The sequence below is a fragment of the Gallus gallus genome, chromosome 2 (genome assembly GCF_016699485.2).
Source record: "Gallus gallus isolate bGalGal1 chromosome 2, bGalGal1.mat.broiler.GRCg7b, whole genome shotgun sequence".
NCBI classification, from domain to species: domain Eukaryota; kingdom Metazoa; phylum Chordata; class Aves; order Galliformes; family Phasianidae; genus Gallus; species Gallus gallus.
In genome coordinates this window covers 128,509,104-128,519,305 of record NC_052533.1, presented here as the reverse complement: position 1 = coordinate 128,519,305, position 10,202 = coordinate 128,509,104, and the positions used below count along the sequence as shown (strand labels likewise).

The window sequence follows — 10,202 nt, the reverse complement described above, 5'->3', positions numbered from 1 at the left end:
AAGGAAGGAAGGAAGGAAGGAAGGAAGGAAGGAAGGAAGGAAGGAAGGAAGGAAGGAAGGAAGGAAGGAAGGAAGGAAGGAAGGAAGGAAGGAAGGAAGGAAGGAAGGAAGGAAGGAAGGAAGGAAGGAAGGAAGGAAGGAAGGAGATGACTTAATGGACACTCCAACAGGAAAATGTTGATCTTGCCCAAACTACCAAGGCCAGCATGTGTCATGGAGGCTGTACAGGCCCGGGCTGGTCATCTGGCTCACTAAGGCCATGCCCCTCGCCTTACAGCGACAGCTTGAAGTTTGCTCCAGTTTGTTTTGTTTTGCTGCACTTGGTTGCTGGGATTTAGCACAGCTGGGTGACTTGCACTATCCCACTCAGAGATAATGTGGGAAAACAGCCTCTGTCGTCACTCCCTGCAAGGAGACTGGGGACATCTGTTGTGACTGGACAGTGTCATCTCAGCAAGGACAGAAAGGTGCTCCATGCAACGAGGCCTGTCACTTGAGGTTCAAGTATGACGTAATTTCAGTTCCTAACTAGAACAGATGAGAGCACTAAATGTAACATATATTAGGAAAAAAAAAAAGAAAAAAAAAAGCGACTGGACCTAGCAGAATTTGGCTGTTCCTAGCTTGCTTCCTTTTATTCTTGGGGTATTTCTACATGATTTTGGCAAGCACTTCTTGGCTCTATTTTACTTGAGCACTACAGCAACCAAATATTGTCTGAGTGTGCTTACCTTCCTAGTTTCCTTTTTGTGTGTGTTTGTTATTTTTTTCCTTGTAAACAACTTTCATGCGGCTTCCAGTCAGTTCAAATGGGGGGCAGAGTGAGTTCATATCTGTCTGCAAATTCTCTGTACATGTGCCCCCAGAGTAAACTGAAGCCAACAGAAAGCTTGTTGGCTTCTGCAAGCCTGCCTTTATATTCAGGTTCGCATAAACAACCACAAGGTTCAGAGCCCAGCTGGGATGCCCAGCAGGTGGTCATGGCCATCGCTCTGTGACTGCCTCCCCTGGCAGAGACAGTGCTGTGGCCTGTGGTATGAGAGCAACCCTACACCTACATTTCATGGAATCATCACAGAATATCCTGTGTTGGAAGGGACCCACAAAGACAGAGCCCAACTCCTGGCTCCACACAGCACCACCCCAAATTCAATCCCAGTGTCTGAGCGCTGCCCAAACGCTCCCTGAACTCCGGCACTCGGGCCGTGCCCACTGCCCTGGGCAGCCCGTTCCGTGCCCACCGCCCTCTGGTGCACAACCTGTCCCTAACCCCCACCCGCCCCTCCCCTGACGCAGCTCCATGCCGTTCCCTCGGGCCCTGTCGCTGTCACACAGAGCAGAGCTCAGCGCTGCCCCTCCGCTCCCTGTGAGGAGCTGCAGCCGCCATCAGGCCTCCCCTCAGCTCCTCTGCTCTGGGCTGCACAAACACAGCCGCCTCAGCGCTCCTTGTACATTATACAAGCAATGTGGGCTTGCACCACAGGTATTGGACCAACTTATGTCCACATGTCTTACAGCAAGGGGAGGGAGGCATGCACATGCACGAGAAGTGCTGGTGCTGAGACCTGCAGAGGTAGCAAGGGCTGTTGGCAAAGGTAAAAATGAGGATTGTCCAAGGGGTGCAGTTGGTCAGTGCTGCTGGATCTGCTTTGGCAGAGGTGATGCTGAAGTAGCAGACATCTTCCACATTCCAGTGTGATACCTGTGCTGGCTCCTTCTCCTGCCTTGAGGACATATGTCACAAATTTATCACCACTTAACATGTGGGTATCAAGTGGAGAAAGGGGAAAAGTGTATACTATCAAGGAAAGGGTAAAGACAACTCATGCAAGCCAGAAAACTGATGCCAAAAATGCTTTCATTGCTATCTCTTTGGCAGTTACAGACAATAGGAAACCTTTCTCCATTATCTGTGGAGGACGAAGTTACTGAAAAGGCTGCCAGGAAAGCTGCGTAACAACAGCGCATGAAGGAGCAGAGTGTTCCCCTTTCTGAGAGTGAAACTCCAGGGATTTTTTCTGACCTCATTTGTTCAATATGCTTGAAGATCTATCTGTCCACTACTAAGAAGTCAAGGGCATGACAAAGCCTGGCCATTTAGAGAACAGCTTTCTGGAAGTGAGGAACCTGGACCAGCTGCCAGGGAAGGCACTGAGCAATCTGGAGGGGATGGATGCAGAGATGTCCTGATCAAGACTGGCAAGGAAACCAAGTAGAGACAACTGTTCCCTACATCCATATTTGATCCAGATGAGATTTTCACTCATGTCCAGATAACACTGCTTCCTTGAGATCCCCTCTACTTTCTTTTCCTGGCCTGTCTGACGAGTGTCTAACACAAACAGCACAACTTGTGTGCATAGCACTGGGTGAACAGTGACCAGAGCTGGGCTCTTCCCGTGTTTGGTGTGCAGGGATGCTCAGACAGGCACCAGCTGACCTCCTGGGGTTGAGCTGCAAAACCACTATTGTCCTGTACTAGGGAAAACAGGTCTCCCCACTGCTCATCTGCCTCTAAGACCCTCAGGGCAATGGGATGTGTTGTGACAGGGTGCTGGTGTCTCCACCAAGGTTAAGGTGACACCAGGATTCCTGGGCATGGGCACTGAGATGCTATATCAAAAGTGCTCTGAAATTAATTTTGAGAATTGGGCCATTTATATGTTGGTAAACTCAGCAAGGCTGTATAGCAGTGTTTCCATGTGAAGGTGCAGGCTGATGGTTAGTTATGACAAATTAAATACCAGCAACTACTTAGATAAGTTATACAGGAGTGGATGGCAGTGGATCAAGGATAGGGGGAAGAAAAAGTGGAGGAAAATGAGGGAGTGGAAGCACTGGCAAAGAAAAATGAGAAAAAATCAAAAACATACAACATTTGCCAACTGAGATAAATGTTGCAAAGATTTTTTTTAAAAGCTGGAAATGTTCCTTTTCAATATAGCTGGGACAAAAATACAGATGACTGAATTCCTGTTACAGATTTCTGTTATTTTCTCCCTGCTGGAGAAAGATTTATTTGGGAGCAAAAGGATACTTCTACCTCGTATCTTTGTTTTTCTACACTCACTATCACTGTGTGCACGGTTGGTTTCCACAAGGCTGTCAGGCACTTGGGCTCTCCTCCAGCAAATACTTAAGCACACGTGTAACGTTCCAGCCTGCCTAAGGTTATCCATGTGCTTAGATGACTTTGGGTCAGGATCTTAATATCTCTGCTGCTCAGATGTGACTTCCACACAGCAAGAAGGAGACACAGAAGGGGCAGACAATCAGTAAATATTGTTGAGAGACCACAAAGGTCCTGGCAAGAGGGCTCAGGGGGTAACTCACTACATGAAATATAACTTTCAGCTGAAGGTAAAGAAGAAGAAGAAAAAGCAAATCAGCTATTCTCCAGAAAGTGCTGCTTTGGGGCATTTGAAACAATCAGCAAATTGAGACCAAGTGAGCCAGGTGTGGTTAAGGCATTGAAATGGGAGATGGGTGAGCCGTGCTGGGCCTGAGAGCAGAAGGAGCAGTGCTTCTCAGGAGCTCACACTGCCTGCATTGCTTGCGGTGGTGACCTCCCCTGCCCACACAGCCCTTTGCTGAATCCCACTGCAAATGAAGACCTTTGTCTCCAAATAGCCTTGCTCAAAGCGCTTTATTTGATCCAAAGTGATTTTCCCCCCACAGGTTGCCAAGTAATCCACTCCTCTCTGATCCAAATGGCTTTTCCCTGCTTTCTTTCAGTGTGGCCCTCACATGAGAAAGAACACAAGTGCACACGACTGAAACACATCAGTTAATGGAAAGCATTTATGTTCAGCAGCAGTCAGCCTTCTGGATGGTCCCTTAGAAGGTGCTGATTGCAATTACTAGTTGATGGGCTTTTTTTTTTTTTTTTTTTTTTTTTTTTTTCCAGTAAGGAGTATTTATTTCACTTTTCATCTGCTCTCATGTGTTTCAACTTGCCTCCTGGTGCTTCAGTGCCCATGAGGTGAGATCCCTGTGTGGATGCTTCCCATTCAGCACACTTGTTACTATTCATGGTGCAAGAGCCTTCCAGCAGCCCTGTGCAGCACGCACCCAAGGTGTTTGCAGGGGGAGGGATGATCACTGCCCATCTGTACACCTCCAGATCTGCTCTGGGTTGTTGCATGGGAACCCAGAATTATTGCTTCTGGATGAGGAACTGCTTACAATCCCTGGGAACAGGAATTAATGTTAGGAGTCTTGGCACATATATGGAGAGCATAGGATTTTCTTACAGTGCTGCATTCCTGGGAAACCATCTTCCACCTGATTTGACTCGAACAATAATTCTTTCACTGGGCCACCTTCAGTGAATGGGGCGGGCTGAGCCACTTGTGCTGACTGCTTTTCTTTCAAACCCCCCTTTGCCTGCAATGCCGTGTCAGCTGCATGAAAACTAAAATATCTTTTCCTGTGGGTTTTTTTTTTTTTCACTGTTTTTCTACAAGAGCAAAAGTCAATATGACAACATTTTGCTGTCTCTTTTTTATCTGTTCTTCTGATGCCAATGGAAACATTACCCCCCTTTCAAGCAGCAAGCTGCAGTCACCAGCAAAACACAGAGGTTTTTTGTAAAGTAGTACATTAAAATCATGCCTGCTTGCTGGGTTTTTTTGTTTTGTTTTTTGTTAATTTTATTTTTAAAAGCAGTAGAAGTCATGGATATTTGAGGGAAGGCTCCAAGATAAAGCACTTTTCTAAGCATTGTTATTGTAAGAGAAACATCAAGTGGATTCCCAGCTGCTGAAACGATGGGGCTCCTTTCTGAGAGCGAGGCTGCCTCGCTGGCTGACACCAGGGGAGATGTTCTGTGGGTTCAAAGACCACGTCAGATAGTATTTCTGCTCTCTGTGTGTCTTCTGTTTTATGGGCAAACAAATGTTATCTATTGTTAGCTCTGCAGAGCCAAAACAAGAGTGGGAGGAAAAGCAGGATCTGGTCTCACTTAGCGGTACTGGGACTGGGTGTAAGCTATGTCATATATCCAGATGTCTGTCTGTTAGGGTGCTTCCACTCGTTATAGGTAGCTGTGTGCATGTTCAGGAGTTATTGATAGCTATGTATATGTTGTGAGAAACAGCACATATTGCAGAGAAGCTCCAGCAGCCCATCTATTGTGTGAAAGTCCATTTCCTGCAGTGAGATGAGGAACGTGGTCCCAGGTGGGCAAGGCGCATTTGTTCCTCGGCAGTCTTCAGTCCCTGAATATCTTTCTTATGCATTTTTCCAGCCGGTGCCCATGTCTCATCGCTTTCTGCTCACTTGGCTGATTGACACCTCCAAAGAGACAGATTTGGCATTGGGGGTTTAGCTGGAAAAACGAAGCTAAGTCAGCAAATATCCACTTTTCTGCCACTTTCAGCTGGATTTTCGGCCCTGTGAGGAATGAGTGCTGTAGCTTTCATCTCAGTGTGTCCAAGTGACATAAGCGTCCCTGCCCAGCTTCCCCCCACCATGAGCAAAATGTCATTGAAATGTTTTGTGCTGTTAAAATGCATGTGTTACATCATCTAGCTTTGTGAGATGGAGTTTAAAAGAGCCAAAACATTTAAATTCTCCCCCACGTGCACACATTTTTGGCAGAAGAACAGTTAGGCCACAATGCACTACATAACACTGTGGATTCCTCATCCCTGGAAACATTCAAGGCAAGGATAGATGGGTCCATGGAAAGCCCGGTCTGGTGGGTGGCACATGGCAGGGGAGTTGGAGCTCAACAGTCTTTCAGGTCCCTTCCAACCTAAGTCATTTTATGATGCTATGATTCTGATAGAGACTGAGCGATCTTTTTAACCTAAAAGATCCCAGATTTTCTGTTATGTCGTACAAACATCGCCATCAAATGTGTGCAAGTGTTGTACAGGAGCTGCGTTAAGTGAAGAAAGTGTGTTACGGTACAGTTTAACTGGTGGGAGTTGGCATGAAGCTTCAGCCTTCCATGGTGGCTTCATTATTTTACGTGATACACGTAGTATATGCTGGGATTTTAAAAATTCATCCTGTTATCCTTGTTCTGCTAGACTGCCATTGGTTTTCCAATGAATGGAGTGTATTTTCTTTTTAAGGCATGTATTTTAGACAGTTGGCTCTGCCTCTCTCTGTTGCAATAACCCCATGGGCCCTTATCGCTGCTTCTCTTTATAGTATGGCAGAAAGGTGAACACCACATTTCCCTCTGTGTGTCCATCCTTCTGGCCACTCCGATTTTCCAAAAGTACTTCATGGTGGTTTGGGGCAGACTGAAAGCTAGGAGCTGAGCTGGGGGTGGGCAGAGGTGGGCTCTGCTTCATCCCCATCCCAGGACAACCCAATGACCACACACCCAGAGGTGCCCCGTGCGGGGATTTCAGCCCCTGTGCCCCTTTGCTTGTGCAGAAAAGGGCTTATTCTGCTGCATGTAGGGATGTGGGAGGAAGAGGAAGAGGCGTGCTTTCTCGCAGGGACGCAGTCACCGGGCGAGCCCCGGTTGGGTTGGGGGTCGTTGGGCTGTAGGGGCGCCCACGATGCTTCAGACGTGCCCCCCGTGTGACAGATGACCTATTGAAATAATTTCAGAGCAGTGCTGCGGTTGCCACGACAACCAATGCTCTCTTGGCTTTCATCTGGCCATGTGACAGAGCTTTGACGTCAGCTGGAGGCAGAGCCTGTGGTTTCGGCCGCGCAGCCAAAGCCGTGTGAGAACTCAGTGGATGCTGGATTTATCCCCGCCGCCGCCACTGCCGCCGCTGCTGTTTCTCAGGGGCTGCCAGAGCATGGACTATTAAAAACTTGCATTTCTGCAGTGTGAGGTAACCGTTTGCTTTATGTTCTCGTCAGGTATTTTTTTTTTTTCAGGGGAAAAAAGAAAAGAAAAGATGCAAAGCAGCTTATCGTGAGGGTGTTTTTTCACTTGTTTGTTTTGGCTGAAGTTTGTCGCGATGAACGAGCCCAGTGCTATCAGATAGATGCACAGCAGCTTCTAGTCACTAGTTCTGCATGCAGACTGCTAAGCAGAGTTAGATTTAGATTAATGATCCGTGAAAGCAGAATAAAACGATATTGTTCTCATTTGACACTTTCAGAATATAAATGAACGTGAGTGATTTCTAGGTGAATCCGTTTGGGAGTTAAAAGAAATCATGCTTAGCTATGTCGTTGATCTCGGCATCACAGCTTTACACTTCTGTCAGAACCTGTGCATTTGTTAACGCTGCTCGGTCAGGGCAGTTTGGTCCCCGGCATGCAGAGAGCGGGAGGCCAGCGGTGGATGCGTGGGGAGCAGCACGCTGCCGGGTCCCTGCGCTGGAGCTGTGAGCCGGCTCTGCCCACGGAGGCTCTGGACACTGCTCGGGGTCTCCGTCCTTGGCTGGGGGCACGCGGCGCTCGGCTCAATGATGTTTACAGAGGGAAGGACCGAGAGCTTCCTGAGAACGTGTGTGAAATATGTGCCAAGAGAGCAGCGTGGTTGTAACACGGGCTTTTTGTCACACGCGAGGATTTTGATTTTTCTTTTTGTAATCATTTCCGTGGTGGGTTACGGGTGGTTGGGACAGCTGAGAAAAAGAACAGCGGCTCGAGCAGCACTGTGGCAATTGGAAAATAAAGGCTCTCCGGGCGTTTTGTAAAAAGAAGAGGTCTTGTGGTGTGTCTGTGTTACGCTGCTGGCTCGGAGGAAGCTGTTTGCAGAAGGAGATTCCAGGGCTGCTGAAGTTTGGTGCCACGGCTGGAGTTTGTGTGCAAGCACACATATTCGCCTTGAGGACAGATCCCAGCCGAAGCATCGTGTGCGTTATTTCCTGGAAAAGTATGTTAGACCGCTCTTATCTTCCCTAATTAAATACTCCTGCTCCCTTCCTCCCAAAGTTCAAAGGGTTTATTGATAATGGTAATGATTTGCTAAAGCGGCTGCCGCTCTGAAATGACCACAGAACTGCACAAATATTTAAAGCACGGCACAATAAAAGATAAGAAAAAACGGTGTAAAAAATACCCTAATATTACTAAGTGCAGCAGAAGTAATTGTTTCAGAAAGGGAGCCAAGGCGGAGATTAACACTGAAAGCTCTTCTGTAAGGAAAGTTATGGCTTAGTGCTCTGGATCTCACTGCATTTGGCACGCTTAACAGACCAACAGGGATAATTGCAGCTGAAGCCTCTAAGCCATTTTGCTTGGCACTATCTATCTGTTCCTTCCAATATAGCTCTCATGTCCGAATTATCAATGTTTTGGTGACTGAAATATTTTAAGTTGTGTTTAATAAATTCTTCTCATGCGTCAGTGCAGGAGAAGTCCCCCCTCCTTCCTTCGCAGTGGGTTTAACAAGGAGTGACAGCACCCGCACGGCTCCACCACGCTGGGACAGCCCCTGCCCGCTGGGCTGCCCTGGGTCACCATAGGGATGCTCCGTGCCCCCGCCTGCCTGCAGACACCCCAAAAATGTCTGCAAGGTGAAAAATAATGAAGGCAGCATTCACTCAAGTGATGTTCATTAGAAATGTGTTAAAAATTTGTTCATTGTCTCCAGTTTAACAGCCATATCTTTCTTTAGTTTCCCCAAGGATGATGAACTGCCTCCCATGTCACCAGAGGGATGTGTTCTGCCTGGCAGGGTGTGCGGCTCGGTCCTTTCTCATTGGATCTTGGGGATTCTGGACATCCTGCCACCCTCTTTGAGCCCCAGGGCAGACATGGCAGGGACAGCAAGGAGAAAGCCTGTGGCATGGAAGCCTGCAGTGCATGCAGAGGGTGTGGGTCTCTGCTCAGAGGAGGGGAAGGGATCTGTGTGAGAGTGCTCCCTGGTCCATGTACTTCTTGGTTATTCTGTGCTCTTGTTTTGTTGGTCAGCTCTATACAAACCCTTTCATCAAATGCTTGGGTTTTACCTCAGGAGGGTATGAAATTCCCAGCAAGCAGAACGCTAAGCATCCCTTCAGCCCTTCACCCACTATGAGAAAAGACCAAGCATCCTTGGGGTCCCTGCTGCATCACTGAGGAGAAAGAAGGGGTCTACAGCCCACCCCTTCTCTTCTGCCCGGTGCCATGGCCATAAGATCACCAACTTCCTTGGGCTTGAAATCCAATACAGATAGGAAATAAATGGCATGTGCATGGGATTGGTGACATCACATCTGCTTCTGGGGACACCCGATAGACTCCATAGCTCCTGTCAGCCTTGGCACTCCTTTGCATGTAGATGTGGAGGTCAACATCTCCTTCACAGTCCTTTCATCCACAAGAATGGCTGAGCAGCCCACTAATTACACAGGAGCTGGAGCTCTTCACCTAGGTGAGACTGGCTGAAAGCAAGGCAGAGGTCTCCCTGAGTCACTTCTCTCGCAACTGGATGCAGTCAGGGGAATTAAAAGCAAAGCTGTTGATGCCTCCAGCCTAGTAATAATAATGCACTCGAGCCCTTAGTGTGCTCTACCTTCATCTGGTTGAGCTGATGGTCAATGACAATCTAAATTTAGGCTAGAAGCATAAGAAAACCTACAAAAAATAATCCTTGCAGTGCAGAGCACTGACTCCTTCCAGCATTTCTCATACAGAAGGTGATCTCTGCTGTCACCTTAAAGGTCCCAGCTGCTACTCAAGGCAGCGTTTCCCTGAGGAACTGAATCCCCCCTGTGGGGGGAATTGTCAAACAGTGGGAACTGCCATAGCCGTATTGGGTTTCAGGATCTTAAATTACATCTTGCAGAAGCTGGTTTCCACGCTGCTAAAAATCATCGCGTTCTGCTAATTTAATGTCCCGCATCAACTTTAACAACAACTGGTTTAAATGATAACTGAGCAGCAGTAGGGAGTTGACATTTCAATCAACAGTTGCTTTTCCAATTAAAGCCAGATGCCATGCCTGTGGTACTCCGAATGCAAAATAAAAGTTGACCTCATTGTTGGTTCCGAGCACAGAAATCCTCACTCCGGAATGTTGTTGGTAGCCATATTTTAGAAGCAATCTTCCGTGGTGAGCCAAAGTCTACGCAGACAGTTATAGTCAGATAACAGTTTGAAAAATTTAATATGCTTTGGCTGTACTTTTGCTGCTGTTAAATTTATCTTCTTAAATGGCAGGGAGTCTGAGTTGAGGTTTGAGAAACAGTAATTTTGTAATTATTTTACATGGATTGAATTATTCTGTCATCAGATTTGCATTTCAGACAGCCCTACAGTATGAAAATATAATTAGAAACTGTAATTCAGGA

General features: G+C 47.3%; 1 protein-coding gene across 2 annotated transcripts in view; it reads left to right on the top strand.

Moving 5' to 3' along the window:
* The first annotated feature begins 6,702 nt into the window (after positions 1-6,702).
* Positions 6,703-10,202, top strand: part of NCALD (neurocalcin delta) — a 49,648-nt gene continuing 46,148 nt past the window's right edge. For both annotated transcript variants that reach the window (NR_173699.1, NM_205143.2), the window contains exon 1: positions 6,703-6,806. The gene's annotated coding sequence lies outside the window, so the exon portion shown is untranslated. The remainder of the gene's footprint in view (positions 6,807-10,202) is intronic.